This window comes from Apostichopus japonicus, chromosome 13 (genome assembly GCF_037975245.1).
Source record: "Apostichopus japonicus isolate 1M-3 chromosome 13, ASM3797524v1, whole genome shotgun sequence".
Taxonomy (NCBI): domain Eukaryota; kingdom Metazoa; phylum Echinodermata; class Holothuroidea; order Aspidochirotida; family Stichopodidae; genus Apostichopus; species Apostichopus japonicus.
Genome location: NC_092573.1, coordinates 14,536,928 through 14,553,522, shown reverse-complemented (window position 1 = coordinate 14,553,522; position 16,595 = coordinate 14,536,928). Strand labels below are relative to the sequence as shown.

Here is a 16,595-nt window from a genome sequence, read left to right as displayed (position 1 = left end):
GGATGCCAACGTTCTCAAGCCGTAAGTCTGTGTTTTTACTCTAGGGATGAGTAACATCAGCGATGAATTAGAGCGAAGAGAGCGTGTGGATGATGGTCGGAGCTGAAACAAGTTGGTGAGGTTGCTTGGTCCTACATTGTGCATACATTTGAACACCATCAGAAGTAGTTTGTAGTTGATTCGTTACCGTATCGGGAGCCAGTGGAGTTCGATCATGGTAGGGGTCATGTGATCATACTTAGACTTTACTATGCCATCCTGCTCTTACCTGTCTCTGGACCTTGCGTTCTGCAATGTCATTAAATAATTGGGAGTGTTAATTGTATGACTATATGGGATGGCACTGACTGCAATGTCACCATTTGAGAACAACTTCCACGTTACTACAAAAGTATTATTAATTTATGATGGCCAGCAAAACTAGCTATGTCTCTTGGAGTCGACCACAACATTAACTTGTAGCAGATAACAAGAGCGTCACAAATTCGCTGTTATCCAATTGTGTTATGCTAGCTACTGTATGTATACCATGGCAGCACAACCATGTTAATAGCTTGGAAGGCTCAATGCTTGATGTTTCTCCATCTGTAGTACCTCTTGGAATAATGTTACAATGTCCAAATGGAGGTATCCCAAAGTTCTTTGAAAAGCCTAGAGCGTTAAATTACCTTTCATTGCATCATAATATAAGCATTTTTGGAGGGGTCAATATGCTTAATATATGCTCAATATATTGCTCAATGCTCAATATATTGGTTTCATACTTTTGGTGGAGGGACAGGGGGGTTAAATGATCATTTACAAACTCTATTATTTTATTGTTACTAAAAGGAAGACACGAATATGCTGGTAAAAGAACCTCAAAGTTATCTTGTGTAAAGAAACCAGTGAATATTTCATCACCAGATTCAAGCTGGTATCAATTTTTCTGATTGTTACACTTCTTTCTATGACCTTGAACTTGCTTGAAATGGGCTTTACACTGTTGTTCTTATTTAGAAGAAAACAAATAGGCGTGGGCTTGTATATGTTGATAGATGGTAATATGTGGTAGCCAATCACCTCATTGAGATGGAATGTGTATTTATGTAGCATTGTTTCTTTTTTATCTTAAAAACGTAAGAGACTTTACAACTTCATTTTGGTTTGACAACTGAAAGCTCATCAAGTCGAGTATGAGTGAAAGGTTTTAGTTTATTTGATGTATATACAAGTGAGCCATATCTGAAGGATGATGGATTTAAATCATTTATATTGAAGACTCCCACATTCTCTTCTGCACCACATCCTGGAAACGATTTTTTTTTCTCCTTATTTTCTTTTGACTTACATTGTTAGTCATAAAGTTGGTGTAAAAGGAAGAACAATATTCGCTATTGTTTTTATGCAGTTATCTAATTTATTTGGTCAGAAGATTTTTACCAAATCTAGGGAGTATTACTCAAATAAATATTGCATTTGACAAAGTATTAGATACCCTGCTTAAATGGTTCAACCAAAGAAGCAAGTTGTTAAAGCAGTCCATTGGATATATATCCAAACATTTACTAGATGCTAGCATTCTTTAACATTACTGTATGTACAAAGTGCAAATTTTTCAGGAAAATTGTCAACTCAATGATTTGAAAACACAACTGACTGAGTCAAGCTATACATAGCATTGGTAAGGGATTACATAACTTCTTTACTATAAACATAGCATTGGTAAGGGATTACAGTACTTCCATACTATTAACATGCTATACATAGCATTGGTAATTAAGGGAGATTACAGTACTTCCATACTATTAACATGCTATACATAGCATTGGTAAGGGATTACAGTACTTCCATACTATTAACATGCTATACATAGCATTGGTAAGGGATTACAGTACTTCCATACTATTAACATGCTATACATAGCATTGGTAATTAAGGGAGATTACAGTACTTCCATACTATTAACATGCTATACATAGCATTGGTAATTAAGGGAGATTACAGTACTTCCATAAGTCTCTATTAACATGCTATACATAGCATTGGTGAGGGATTACAGTACTTCCATTCTATTAACATGCTATACATAGCATTGGTGAGGGATTACAATACTTCCATACTATTAACATGCTATACATAGCATTGGTGAGGGATTACATTACTTCCATACTATTAGCATAAAGAGCATTGGTAAGGGATTACAGTACCTCTGTACTATTATCATGCTGTATATAGCATATATACGTATACATACATGAATAAAATAGTACAGTAAACATAAAACCTTGATGCATATCACAGATGTGTTTGACGTTGTCTCTGCACGGTCACTGAACTAATGGTAGTCTTCTCTTTGTCTTCTTGTTGATCTATTTTGTTCATTGTCCTATCTCGTTGCAGTCGTACCGTGGATATTTATGTCGTATATATATTACTTGTGTCCGTCCGGTCCTGATGCCTGTGATTCTAAACCTAGTTGCACTGAAACGATTCAACTTCTAAGCTGTTAGTTTTCACGGTTTGATTAAAGCAACGACATCATCACAGATCCCATTGTCTGAGGCCGAACAAAAGCAGCGGAAAATGGCTGACAAAATCAAAGAGTTTAGTTAAATCTTTTGTTTAAATAGACACCTTCAATGATTGTTCCCAGTCTCATGGACTCTCTCTCTCTCTCTCTCTCAAGCAAGAAGACCCCTCCTATTGTCTGATAACTTTAAGGACAAATACAACCACAAGCCGAAAAGAAAAGATAACAAAACTCTTGACAAAATGCGTTTGACTACTGTGTCACAATGCTTGTCAGTTGATTTTTGGACTAAGGACCTCATCAACATAGAGAGCCTAGATGGCTTGAAAATAGAGTTCCCAATCCTGTCAAAATGTAGACCTACTGTACCTGAGGCAAAACTTAAACCACAATAAGGACTTACTGGGAAAGATCTTTAAATGCAAAGAACAAAGGGATGTATAGGGGGGATATATACTAGGATACGTACAGGTGTATTAGAGGACTGGCCAGTGTTGATCTTCAATCCACCTGTTCTGTTTGTCAAGATTTGTTCTCTGTTCTGTTTGCTTTTTTCCTTTTCTCGTTTTAAATCCCCTCTTCATTACAACTAGGTAGAAAGTGAGCTCCATTCATCATAAGGGCATCCTATTCTTTAAAGTCTACAGGAGACAGTTAAAGTGAATACTTCTCCTAAAAGTAATTATCATATCTAGGTTTTATCTTATTGTCATAATGACGTATAAGGTGTGACTTACACCCAGTCTCTGTTGTATCTTATGATCTATTGTGGTTAAAGCTCTTGCTTTAGGAGACCACAATAGTTTTGACTGGTGACAGCTATAGTAGATGCTTTACCATTTCCTTTTACAGTAATAATTCGCCTTTGTTGTTCTTAGCATAAGTATCGGCATGATGTGTATTTTTTGTTAGCAGCTTACGTCCATTTTGCCCCTCTTCCAGACTTGCTGAATCTTGTTATCTTCTTCTTCTGCCAGACTAACACAATAACAAAAGGTTGCAGCTTTCGTTGTTTTGAAGAAAGATGTGACTTTAAGTTTATAGTTTATATCCTGGCCCGATCTACCCTAACCTGAGAACCCCCCCCCCCCCCCCCCCCAATGACCCTCTCTAATGTTACTTTCCTCGTTTTCAATCTACCATTCTGATAATCCTTTCGATATTCAGATATTTCAGAGGATTGCGTTTGCTGTTTTTGTACAAAACATTCGGTGCATCAGTTTGTATGCATAATTGACGAAAGCTGATTATGGGATACATCACCAGTAGAATTCTATTAGAAACATATTTTAGTGTTGTATGACTCAAGATGAGTTTTGATAACCTCTATATACCTTCCTTCAACTTGTCCAAGTTCTTATTCACACAGTTGTGTAATACATTGTTATGCCTACATCACTGACATGTGCCTGTCATATGTTTAATTGTGCATAAATTAATTAGTTATTTTGGTGCCTTTCCTTCTCATGACCTTTGTATGACCTGGTGAGGTGTTGGGTTGGATTTTTTTCTGTCTACAACAAGATACCAACTTTGTTTCTTTTTTTTTGTCTGGTGTTCATAGTTGTGTGATCGTCTTGACACTTTCACACATAAACCTTAAAGATATTTCTGTTCAATGACTGGCAGTTACAGTAGTTTAGTCCAGTACCTTTATTACAGAGTGAAATAGAAATCTGAATGAACAGAGGAATAAACTGATGGATAATTTATAGAGAAATTTTAGACAGTTTTGAAACTTTTGGTAAAACATTCTAGCTACATTGTTGACCACATTGTAAATTGCACCACAAATATGGTTGGAAAAGGGATTAGTGAAGAAAAAGGTTTGTTTACTATTCTAATAGATATATGTGTTGAAATATGTTGTAAAAAGGATTTTAAATCAGTTAAGGGCATGATATGTCTGTGTGACTAGGGTGAAAAGTCATGAGAATTCAATTTTTTTTCACTACATACATAAGTGCATGGTGTCCTAGCCCTGAGACTGAAGAAAAAAATACTCAGACTCTTTCACAATGTGTTTTTAAGAAACCTGATGTTAATTAAAATAATTCTGGAACCTGTTAAAATAAGTTAAAGGAGCAGTACCTCCAACCATCATCATTGATCCTACAAAATACTAAAACAAGAACATGTTATTCCGGATTGGACTGTTACTATATCACATCATTGAACCATCTTATGTTTGAATTCTTGTTGGTTTTCTTGATCTATTTCAATGCTTATTTCCTGCATAGTAACTGGTAGTTATATTAACCTTGATCAACGATCTTTACAACATGACCTTACACTCTAGTTAATTACAGGATAGAACTCTTTTGGTCTAGTATAATTTCCTTATATAGTACATTGGTGAAACATTCTTTTTCCCACATTTCTTTTATGTCTTACTCGCCATATAAATGGCCACCATACTTGCTGGAAATGTAGATGAAAATGTGAGGTTCTGCGTACTATTTGTGCACCAGTACAGTGGGGGTGGGGCAGGGGGGACATAAGGCAATCAGCCTGTGTGTTTGCAACCAATCAAGCACTCTTAAGTTACCTTTCACAATAAAAATATTAATCTACAGTATGGATAAAACTGTATTATTGAAAACTCTCTTGGGCAAATGTAGTAAATCCATTTAAATCAAAATTGATGTATATTTACAACTCATTAGAGACTAGAAAACTCAAACTGGTATAAATATATAAATATTCACATGTATAAGTTGCCAAAAAGACAAGAAAATTGTCAGGAGCTTTAAAATAATCGTGATTAGAGTGATCACATAAGACAGTAGAATAATAAGAATGATAATAACAGTATTGATAATGATATCAATAAAAAAGCTGTAAATGACTGAATTTTACCAAACAATTTGCCCACAAGACACATCTGAATGATAAAAGAAGACTCATTCATAGATGGATAACATGAGACTGACAGCATTCCATGGAGAATGGGATTTAAATGGGAGAGAGACCAGTGTGTAAAGTCAGTTTTTCTCAGTTGGATCTTTTTCATATAACACTATCTTTAAGGTACACCTTGTTTGTTTTGAAAGGTTTAAATTGCTTTCTTATTATGTAGTTTAAAGAGGAAGTTTAAAATAGATATAATGTAATTCTGGGTAAGTGAAATGCTAAATGCTGGGGATAAGGAGGGTAAGAGAGGGGTGAGGAAAGGTCGTACTTGAGAATTAATAAGATCACTTGATATCTTGCAATGCTCAGAAGTGGGAAAGGAGGATGGAGGGAGGGGCTCTGGGAGGTAGGGTAGGGGGGAGGGGGTAAGAGGTTTGCAGGAAGCAGGAACTTATGCTACAGGATAGTTGTGATGTTTATGTTAATATCTATCATTACAACTACTTTTTGCTGGTAAATATTTGGGATGATTTACCATCAGTGCAGTCTAATTTCCATTGATTATCCCTTGACCTTCTTATTTCCCTCCCCTCTCCTTCCCTTCCCTAACTTAACCCTACTTGCCTCAATCTGTACCCCACCACTTCCCTTTCCACTCATTTCCCTTTATCTTCCCGTGGCTTCCCCTTTACTCCTACTCCTTCATGTACCACCCTTCAGTCCTATCCCTACCACCTCCTTTTCCTTCCTTTCTCTCCTCTCCTCCAAGCCTCCTTTTGCCTTTTCCACACCTTATTGCCATCTTTTCTCGCCCTCTCACAATCAACTTGTTACTCCCTACGATGCCTCTTTGTATCCATCCAACCCAGTTCCCTCCTCGGCAGAATGTTTCATACCCCCCTCCCCCCCCTCACTTTTTCTTTGGCATTGTTTTAGTTCACACAATATTGTAACACAAACTGTGAGCACTATAGTGGGCATGGTACATTTTGTGTTTGTGTTATTGGTAGATGGTTACAGTGATTTCCCCTTTAATTTCCACTGGCAGGGTTACCAGGTTCAACGCTAGATAGGGGGTCGGGAGACAGGGAGAATTGAAGAAATCAGCTGTTTTCTCGATTCGGAATTAAGCAGAAAAGCAGGTGAAATGATAAGGAAATGGGTGGATAATTTAGTGTCACCGGGGGGGGCGGGGATAAACATTGAGTCTCCTCGATCACGGAGGTCCAATGCACCCCAGGGTGGGAAGCGGGCCTAGGGTGGATGAAAATGTCTGCCACCTGCCCCGTAAGAACTGATGAGGAAATTAAACTCCTCCTGTGTGAAGACATCAGGGATTTTATGACTGAAGAAGATGCAACGTGTAAAGCCACCGGTGTTATCCACTGACTATGATGAAACAATAAATTATCAATTTTTGGAGTAAATTGGAACACTTTGGAGAATCATTCATCTTGTTTAGCCCGGCTGCACCCAATTGGATAAATGTCTATTAAAGATGACATGAATTGCGAGGGCATTGCTTGACTTTTCGTATGCTATTACGATAACTATATTTTTGTCTATTAGGATAAGCTTTCTTTCTATTAAATTATTATTTTCTTATCATCTTTGGAATACATAATTCCCCGGACCAGGATGTTTGGGAACACTTTGAAAATTGGTCTTTTCATCATAAAAAGTATTATTGGCTGATATATGATCAACATGTTTAAATCTTTGTTGTTTTGTTTTGTTTTTTGTTTTTTAACTTGCATTGAAAAGGGAAGCAGAGGTTTTATTTTCAATCTAAATCACAATTTAAAGGTCTCTTCTCTGTAAGTGTTTCTCTGCAAGTGTAAATCCCTTTTCAGCATGTCTACCATTGTAATAAGGAATTTTTATGTGTGATATCAAGATAGATTGCATATATACTCTTCATAGTTCATAGCCTTGACTAAGCAGGCCTTGGAATTATTAAAGTACACTGCCACACCTGATTTAGAGATCTTTCTAACACAAGTTTTTTCTCTCGATGGTATAGTCTGTATCACATGGTTTTAACGTTCTCATATCTATATCTCAAACTTTTGTTTCCTATGGCATACTTCAAAAGATAGAAATATCAACTGAACATATCACTTGCACCGAGTGCATGGGACTTGTGCTCAAGATACTCTGGAATTGGACTTATCTCTCTCGCAGTCTTCTTTGGATTGCTTCAAACTAGCTGGACTCAGAGCTGGACTCTGACTTGGACCTTCTGGACTGGCCCTGGACAGTGACTTTAGTGCCCCTAGATCATATTTATAGATTCTGTTGATACCCCTACTGTGCCCCTTCGCTACTTGGGACTATAGTAAGCTCATATTCACCATGTTCAGCCTCATAGCAAACCATTATGTACCTGACTTTTTTTATACAGTGCTGTAAAGGATAATAACACTCATACTGTGTAACTAACCTCAGACAAAATTCTAAAAATATGTGAATAAGTGTTTGCTTTCTTTTTTTTCTTCCACCTCAAAAAATGAGTAATATTTAAGTGATCTATTCTTTGATGGGAGACCAAATTAGTAAGAGATGGTCTGTTGTGGTTTCCCCACATGACCAATGTCATTGTTAGAAAAGTATCATATTTAACGCTGGCTAACGGTCTGCACATTCCATTAGCCATTGTGAGCACTTCAATGGCATTGTACCTTCTATTGAACTTTAGGGTGGCTTCTATAAGTAGAATCTCACGACTCAATCCTTTGTTTTGTATTTGGTAGGACAATAAACAGCGATGGAAGTATAAACTTGAGAAGTATCACTATATAGTTCGTTTTAATTTGTACCAAAATTCAGAGTAAAGAAGTGCATCAAGTTAACTGCAGCTATCGATTATGACAACATTGTGAATGCATTCACTTTCATTTAATATACCATACCATTTGAATGAATATAAAACTTACTGAGAAAGAAAGTAATATCGTCTTCCAACTATTTCAGCTAACCCTTAACAGATTACAACTGGGGAACCAAAAAGGAACATTGAAATTAATGAAACTAAGTATAGCATTCCCGAGATTATTTCATCAAACAAATATTTACTTATGGGTTATGAATTCTATTCTGTCTTTATTGAAGTTTGGCAACTCTTTTCAACCAAGTAAAATTCTGTAAATATAATTCTTTAAATTATGATCACACATGTAAAAAAGAACATAAGCTGAAAATATTCGAAATTTATCAGTAATTTTCTCTTCATTATTTCAAAATAAAAGTCGAATCTATATAAAATCAATCAAATGAACTGTAAGTATTTAACTATTTTAGTATTGAAGATGCTTTAAATGGGTGAATTAAGTATTTAAACTAATACATACAGTACACTCATTGTGGTCATATTAATAATATCAGTAATAGAGGCTATTTGAGGGGGGGGGGGGGCGTGTGGGCATGGTGATTGTTTATATCCCATATCAGGAACCTTTACCTTCAATCAGTAATGGTAGACTAGTAGGGCTAAAAATCCGGGATTTATCTGTGTGGGAAAATTTTAATATCTGATTTTAAAGCTCTGTTGCTTCATAAGAAACAATAAAAGTCATAGCTCTGTATAAGAGTGCATAAATAGGCAAAATCAAGATAAATAACTCTGACATTTGACAATATTTCATTTTTGGATCAGCTGAGCTGGTTTGGGATCATTTTTCAGTGTATATTATATTAAGTTTGCACTCTATATATGCTTTAAGCTTTATTTTGTGTTGACCAATATTACATTTGCTTTTATGAAGTCATTTAACAATATAGATGATGTCCTCACCCAATTCTTCTTATGGGATATTTTATGCAGTTACAAGGTAATGTTCCTGTAAATTTCTAGAATATGTAAGGTAATGTTCCTGTAGATTTCTAGTACATGTAATGTAATGTAATGTAATGTTCCTGTAGATTTCTAGTATGTAAGCTAATGTTCCTGTAGATTTCTAGTATGTAAGGTAATGTTCCTGTAAATTTCTAGTATATATGTAAGGTAATGTTCCTGTAGATTTCTGGCATGTAAGGTAATGTTCCTGTAGATTTCTAGTATATGTAAGGTTATGTAAGGTAATGTTCCTGCCGATTTCTAGTATATATGTAAGGTAAGATTCCTGTACAGAATAAGGTCATTTTTCCTGTTGAGATTTCTATAATTTTTGTGATTAAGCCCAAGTATATCTGCTTTAATAGGTATTAATGATCCCACATTTCCCTCTAGCTTCCTGCTTTCCTCTAGTACTGTGTTGTACCTTCAAGATTCTTTATTCCTTAAAGGCATTGAAGACTTGGCCCAAACCGTGTGCCGCCCTCTGAAAAACGTTAACTTTCCGTTGCCTGCAAGTGAAGTTTGTTTTTGTTGCCACAAAATGCAGACAGTAATGAAACCTGACACCTTGTTATCTTCATCTGGACTTGAGATGTCCATTGCTGCTATATGTACTGTGTTTGTGGGTATTGACCACAAGCTGCATGTTTTGACTGTACACTAGTGTCTAATTATATTTGTATTTTCTGGGATTGCTGGTAGTGTCTTAACTTCTGTTAAACCTTGTTCGATCTCGGTCAGATTAACGGCAACAGACGTTTCTTTGTGCGTGTGTCTTCAATCCCTTTAACATATACCATTTTTGTTAGTTCTTGTTGGTATTTGGTCACTTTAAAATCAGTGCCATGATTTCACTCTGGTGAAAATACACTTTCCATTCTTTTGTGTCACTAATCAAATAACGACAGACTTTTGTAGTTTAGCTAGAATAGAACCGGTGGCTAATCCAAAGGTATTACAAGCCAGGGTACAAAGCCAGTTCACTTAACGTCCCAAAACTTGTTTTTGTTCGATACAAAGGACCCTCATTGTTAAGTGTAGGTCTGTTGTGGTTGACTCAACAGTATAGTTTAGTTTGGTGTGTCCACAGGTTGAAGGGCTGAGTACATTTAGGATTCAGCCAAACCCAGGCTCATATGACTTTTTCGCTACTTCAAGTACTTTGTTGGTGAGGGCTGACTGTATAGAATCCATTGTCCTGTTGGCCTTGTCGGGTTTTTAGCGATCAACATTCAGTTGAAAGTGCCTGTTTAAATTAGGGATGTAAAGAGAATTCACCCTTGGGGTTTGTTTGTCCGAGTAGCCTAGCATCATGCCTCCAGTTGGCACTGTATGTTATTGTGAAAACTAATTTGCATACTCTCGGAGACCAGCTATAAATGTATATACATAGTGACATTTAGACCTCTGTTCATACAGACATAATTCAACTACCGGATGGTGCTACTGGACAGTCTATTATGTTATTATCACTGCTAATTGCCATAGATTTTTGGGGACCTACAGTAGCATACAAAGATCATTGGGTAATCATATTTGGGAGCCTACTATGTTATGAACGCAACTACATTAGTAGGCAGCATGCTATGGCATTGCTACCCCTTATTTGCATATTTCCAGGAGACAAATGATGATGCAGACATCTGATCCCTCTAACCATATACCCACTGTATATAGCTACCTACTGTACTGTGTTATGGCTGCAGACATTTTAGAAGGCAGCCTTCTATGTTATTCTTACCACTAATTTTCATATTCTCAGGATATAGAGACATCTCGTTCTAATAGTAGGCCTACACCCATGTTGCTGCAGCCTATTATTTTATCGTCACTGCTAATTTCACATGTTCTGTAGAATTGGGCTGCCTACCATGTTATCTTCAAGAATTAAGTACTAGAAATTTGGCAAAACATGAAATGTAGGGAGTTGGAGTAACAGTGTATCAAATTAAATCAGTTTGCCTTAAGTCTATGATAAATTTACCAGAGAGATGTCTTAATGTCAAATCAAATATCCTATATTCAAACTTGTAGTATCTCACATTTAATGTTCAGTCCCCATGTTAAATTTCAAGTGTAAAACTGTGATCTTTCTTTCAAGTTGCAAACCATTCCCCAACTCCCCCCCCCTCCCCTGTTCTTCCCCTACTCCGAAGTAAGAAGAATCAAATCACCATATTTCATCATCTTTTCTCAGTATAATATCTCCTAATGGAAGGAATGATCTCTTCTTTTTCGTTTCAGGTTTTGATGTACCAAGCTAGCTTGTAGTCGTCTGCGCACCAGTGGGCAATCCATGTAAGAATCAGACTATATGCAGAAAAGCAGATGTAGGTGTGCATGATTACAGTGAGAATCATTGCCCGAAGCTGGAGTCATATTCTTGTTGCTCCGTGTCATTCTCGTAGTACTAAAGACGTTTAACACTTGATGCAAGCTATAACATCAAGTAGTTGGTTTGGTTTTTTTGGTTTGCTCAGGGGTAGTGCTGCCTGATGAATATTCACGAGACTGTAAAACTGTCTACTCGATCAGTTTGTGAAGAGTTTGTCTTATTCTATGTGAAAGCTGGAGTGAATGGAATTCAGGCATTAAAGTATGACTTGAATTTTTGAGTCGATGTAAAGTAGTGTCGTACCGAATAATGTCGTTATCGGTAATATCACATTCTTACTTGAAAATGAACTGCTGGGGAAATAATGACTAAGGTGGAGATGGAATGGTGAAGGTTTATGATTTATATCCTAAGACTGATGAAATTGAAAACTTAACATTGCATATTTATATTGCCATGCACGTTGATCAATTGAATATATTATTTAATTTAAAGAGTGTTAAACCTTTAACTCCAAAAGAGTTCTGCAAGATTTACCTTGCTCCTCCATACCTGTCTCCACTATATTTATGCACTTTCCTCATCTACCTACCAAACCTACTTAATGGTAACATGTTAGCACTGCGATCAGACATAAGAATGTAAAACAGGTGGTCCCTTGCTGGGTAGTCCAGGGTAGGTCATAAGTACAGTGGGTGGAGATTCACATGATCCCTGCGAATTTCCATTCGGAAATCGAAGGATTATTTTGGCGCTACGGAAGAACAGTGGTCATCACATCCTCCTTAAAGGTCCTAGGGCTCCCTTGGCCTACCAATGTTAGCACTTTGCATTGCATGGAATTTTCATTATAATGCCACAGGTGATCCTTCACTACTGTATGTCATAGAGTCATGCAGTCACAGCTAGAGAGCTGAAATTATTTCCTTAAGTACACCTATTTATGATCCATTCTTCCACCATTACATGTATGTTTGTATGCCAGACCCATAGATAATCATCAGACATATACAACTGGTCATGACTACGATAGAATACCAAAGCTTAGGTCTACTGAAGCAGCTAGTACCAAAGCTTAGGCCGTCTGAAGCAGCTAGTACCAAGCTTAGGCTTACTGGAGCAGCTAGAACCAAAGCTTTGGCCTACTGATGCAGCTAGTACTAGAGTGGATGGAAATTATGATTTGTAAGTTTATAAATCAAGGAGTGACCAGCTCATTAAATCATTGTTGCCAACACAATATAAATACTTCAAATAAACGGTTTAAAATACACTCAACCGGAACCGGGGGGGGGGGGGAATTCTCAGGTTACGACAGTTCGGCTATGTAGAGAATTCTTTTGGATAAGTATGTTTAACCCTGATACCATGTGAAGGATTGCTGAAAAGTAAAGACAACACAGGTCTAGCTGTACATTGATTGCAAGTAGATGCACTTTGGACACGAAACTCTATAGCGAGAGGAAGCAACATTGATTGACGTGTTAGCAGTCCGAAATGTTCTAAACAGGTCAGATTTATGAGGTATGATTTAGGACTGTGTTGAAAGCCTGCTTCAAAATATAATTCTGTGTTGCCTCACATCTCTAGTATCCAAAGTGGGTTTTCCAAGCCATTTACATGTTTAGGGACTCCAAAATATTTTGGAGGTTTGCCAAAACATTGGAAGAAAACAGAAAAATACCAATATTTGTGGGAAAAAGGGGAAAAATCTTGAACATAAATGATTTCAAATGTTGAAATATATAAAACCATTTTGTAACAATTTAAGCACCCTTAATCATAAAATCATTTCTCGAAGGGGTAGGGCAGCACCTCCTTCCCACAGAGCCCTTGCCATGGAGGCCTTTCCACTGAGGCCTTTTGCCCAGGCTACAACGTCTGCCACTGGAGGCTAGCCAAGCTAAATAGTTAGAACAACAGGGCTTGACATAAATGTTTCACTTGTCAGTTGCTTTACCCCTCATCCTTGGCATCCTCCTGTCCGCAAGGGTGCCCTCTCCTCTCCCCTCCCCTCCCCTTTAAAGATCTGAATCCCTCAAACTACACTTGAGTTGGATCTTTCACCTTAAGCCATTGCATTGGTTCTTTGCACTCAGTGAAAATTGTATCATCACTTTGCCTGCACTTGCAAGCAGATATAATTTCACAAGAAATTCTCTCAATTTTAATTTCCACATTGGTCTTTTGTGACCCTATTCAATAATCCTGGGATGTTAAACCGCAAGGTTCCATTTGGTTATCTAGCTTGAAGTATCTGGTTCAACCCGTTTATTTTGATTGTGCTATGATGGAGTGCCGTTTCCGTGACTATACACCACGTGCATGGAAATGGATGTGGTGACACAAATTTGTGATATGAACCATCCTTAACAAATTCATTTTTTGAAATTTTTTTATTCTTTTTTTATTACTTTTAAATATGACCGATCAAACTTGATGGCAATCATCAAGAATATTATCTTGTTTTTTTTTCACAATGCAGAGTATAAATTCAAGCAGTGTTATAATCCACATGGCTGACAGGTTGGATGGTTTCATGTCTTGTACAGGTCTCCTGCTAGATAAATGATATCCACTGAGCAGCCAAGTAGGCTAGATATGATACGTCCGCAAAAATATTGTATTGAAAGTCGAAGGCAAATTTATAAGATAAAATTTGATCTTGCATTGTTGTCCTAAAATTTGCATATTTACTATGGCTAGGAATTAATACAAAAGATGTGTTCATTTCAGTGACATACATTGAGTCACAAACTTTGATAGCTACTGAGCAGGTTTACTTCTAGTTTGTACTGAGCTGACTTTTCAGTTTCTTATTTTGTAGGTATTTACAGTATTACTACCTAGACATGTACTTTTTTCTTTTTTTTTAACTGCTGAAGTGCAATGTGTAATTAAAATGCAACTTGCTGTCTGAGAGGAAGTGAAAACCAAGGGAATATTCTTGGATGTAAAGTCTGTGAGGAAAAAAAGCATGAATCCTGGCATCATGCATCCAGTTGGCACTATATGTAATTTACCACTTATTTTGTTAACTTCTGATGGTAGATTTGGAAGGAGTAGCCATGTCCTGGAAGTGGGGATGAAGGGAGCACAGTGCAGGTGTTACCAATTGTGTTAGTTTGGTAGATAGGATATTGCTTTCATAGAGATTGGAGATATTTGGTATAAAAAATAAAATATCATCACACGTAAATACCCAAGGTATATTGCAGAAATGATTGTTTTTAGGCTAAAATTTGTTCTTTATTAAGACACTGCATTTCACAGAAAATACTTTTAAACCATATCCTACATGAATTGTCTTTAAAGTCATATCACTGTGCATATTGAGGGCCAAAGGTCTATTGGAATCATTCCTCCCCCCCCCCCCCTCACTTCCCGATCCCCTATGCGATATGCTACTTTAAGAAAATTACAATACAAAACATGAATAGTTAAAGATTAATGCAGGGTTTTAATTGGCTGATTTGAAGTTTGGTGTTAACACAGGTTATTAATCAGTCCAATCAGTGCAGTCTTCCAATACTGCTTGGATGTAATCAGTGGCATGCAGATGAATTTCCAGAGTTGGTGGGGGGGGGGGAGGATTTTAGATTCTCCCAACTTATTTAGGTAGGGGTTTGAACCTTTATGGAAGGACCAGAGGCCAAGAAAGGATTTTATGAAGGGTATAATGTGGCACTGGGGTAGCAGAAAACGATTCCCATTTGTGTGGTCTGGGGTGACCTCCCCCAGAAAAACGTCAGGCATTAATGTTGACAATTTCAGTGATATAATGTTATGTTATCATTTGTTGTATAAAAGTTACACAGTAGCTCTGAAGATTTCCATCAGCAGGAGGAGGGTGTGGAGGAGCAACTCGACAAAGGTTATTCCACTCAGAAAACTTGACTGAAACTGGTCAATTTATTTCTTTTCTTCTCCAGTCTAAATCTTAGAGGCAGTTAGACAATAATTCAAAGTGACTGTTTCCATATTGTCAGTTTATACTTTTTGTGAGCATTCATTTTGAAATTTGATGAAGCTTTCCAGGAAGAGTAGGTTAAAAACAAACCCTGAACAATTCTTAAGATTCCGTCAAACTCATGAAGCCAAATGAATTGCTGACATACATTTGATTGGTAATAATAGATGAGATACAGAGAAAAGATTATCTTAAAGAGGTTGAAAGAAGAAGAGAATAACTTATTAAAATAGATCAGTCCTTTTATTCTCTTCTAAAATTTGTTCGTTTATTTAGGCTCATGAAACAAAAAAAGTTCTTGTAATACCTTACATCAATATTTGTCAGGTATCTCAAGATTTTTTCAGAGGAGAGAAAGTTTGTTATATTTAGCTTATATTTTCAATTTATGAATAACCAGTGAAAGATTTCTTTTGGAAATTTGGTTTCTAAACACCTGTTTTGTGTATTGTTTTTCCTTATTTGAACTTTGTTGATGCATGGATGATAAACCTCAGGATAAAAGGCAAGATTTGAGGAATGCAAGAGAGGTTAGGTGTGGTGCAGGGGATTAGCAAACATCTTCTCATTACAGGCTGTTCCTCATCTTCTCCCCTTCCCCCTCCCTTCCCCCGCCCCACCCCAGCCCCTCCCCCACCCCTTCACTTTGTAGCCCCCTCCCCTCCCTTGGCTTCATCTACCCTACCTTTGCGATCCTTTACCCTTCTGTCACTCGTTGCCTCATATATGCCTGCCTTAGTGATACAACAGTGGAAATAATTACCCAATTGGTGGGAGGGGAAGGGGGTCCGGTAAGAATGTAGTTTTACCCTTATTTTGTCCTAGGCCTGGAGGGATATTGACAGATTTTGCCAAAAACAGGTCATACACATGTTAAGTCGTGACTCAAGATGTATGTAAAACATCTTTCCACCTAATTCCTAGCTCATAACATAAAGCCAACAACATCCTATGAAAGTAACTAAATAAAGTTAGCTTAAAGGTAAAGTTATACTAAATTATAAATAGGTATTATGTAATCAAACTTGAATTGTAAGTAAATTGTAGGTAACGTATGAGTAACTTATGTATTAGTAGAGATACAATTCAG

General features: G+C 37.0%; 2 protein-coding genes across 2 annotated transcripts in view; one reads left to right on the top strand and one right to left on the bottom strand.

Moving 5' to 3' along the window:
- The window catches only part of LOC139978773 (cyclin-dependent kinase 7-like), a 45,610-nt gene extending 29,759 nt beyond the window's left edge, over positions 1-15,851 (top strand). The window contains exon 11 of the mRNA XM_071989261.1: positions 11,445-15,851. The gene's annotated coding sequence lies outside the window, so the exon portion shown is untranslated. The remainder of the gene's footprint in view (positions 1-11,444) is intronic.
- Positions 1-16,595, bottom strand: part of LOC139978774 (uncharacterized) — a 38,320-nt gene that overhangs the window by 8,671 nt on the left and 13,054 nt on the right. The gene's annotated exons all lie outside the window — the stretch shown is intronic.